At 36.8% G+C, this 1,070-nt stretch overlaps 1 protein-coding gene across 1 annotated transcript in view; it reads right to left on the bottom strand.

Moving 5' to 3' along the window:
• LOC107594585 (discoidin domain-containing receptor 2-like) overlaps positions 1 to 892 on the bottom strand; it is a 27,440-nt gene extending 26,548 nt beyond the window's left edge. Inside the window, exon 1 of the mRNA XM_016284677.1 lies at positions 850 to 892. The gene's annotated coding sequence lies outside the window, so the exon portion shown is untranslated. The remainder of the gene's footprint in view (positions 1 to 849) is intronic.
• Positions 893 to 1,070: the final 178 nt, after the last annotated feature.

Raw genomic sequence — 1,070 nt, forward strand, 5'->3', positions numbered from 1 at the left:
TATATATATACAGTATATACAGTAAATCATACTAAACTGACAAAATGAAGAAATTGCTAATATATTTCACAAATGACAAAAAAAAGCAGTAAGTGAAATAAATAAATATGAAATTTAGAAGTAAATAGTATTTTCTAGTATTTTCAAACTCCAATAATCTTTGTTACAACTTTTAAGCATACTTTTTTACAGTGCATTATGTTGTGCTTACGCTGTACCTTTACTGAAAAGGATGTTGTATTTACAAAGTGCTACAAACAATGAACAGTCTGTTTCATGAAAGAAAGTCACATCACACAACCTACCCAAATTCCAGACTCTTACAACCAGCACATGCATGCATGCATACTGACAAAACATGCAAACCTCTGCAAGCATGCAGGAACATGTTTGCCATACTGAGCTAGAATTAAAGGACCGAGAGAAATGTGAATCCGTTCTGTACACTCTCATCTGCACAACATGTATCGCACACAAACGCATGCATCACACTCACATTCCTACATCCTGGTGTTAAGGAACCTTAGTACAGTTCATTCAATGACCTCTGCCGAGCCTTACTGCCAAACATCTCAAATTATGCAACACAATAAACAATGTGCAGAGCAAAACCAAGAGAGAGTCGCTGGCAGCTCATCAGAGAGATAGAGCGAGAGACTGCACAAAACCACAGCCAGAACCGAAATTAATGTTGTAAATAATCTCATTCAACAGCCAGTTAGTCAGGTTAGATCGACCTCAAGTGTACTTCAAATACACCACACAGGGGGAATAAAACAGGATAGTAAAAACTGAGATGTCTCAATGTATGCAAAACCAAATGCTTTGTTGCCTCAAGGACACACTTACTGTGGCCACAACTCCAGTTGAAGAAAACTTAAAGTCTTTAATCTATTCAAGGGTTCATCTCTTTATTTTCTGAGCATGGAAAGAACCTATAGGAAAGAAGAAAACAACAACTAATATGGCCAGCAAATACAGACTGTATAGTTTCCTGTTGATATGTTTCTGAATGTATGAACTGATAAATGCTAGGGATGCACCGATATGAAAATTTTGGCCGATACCGA

Source organism: Sinocyclocheilus grahami, unplaced genomic scaffold, assembly GCF_001515645.1.
Source record: "Sinocyclocheilus grahami isolate Dianchi unplaced genomic scaffold, SAMN03320097.WGS_v1.1 scaffold186.1, whole genome shotgun sequence".
In the NCBI taxonomy this organism is placed as follows: domain Eukaryota; kingdom Metazoa; phylum Chordata; class Actinopteri; order Cypriniformes; family Cyprinidae; genus Sinocyclocheilus; species Sinocyclocheilus grahami.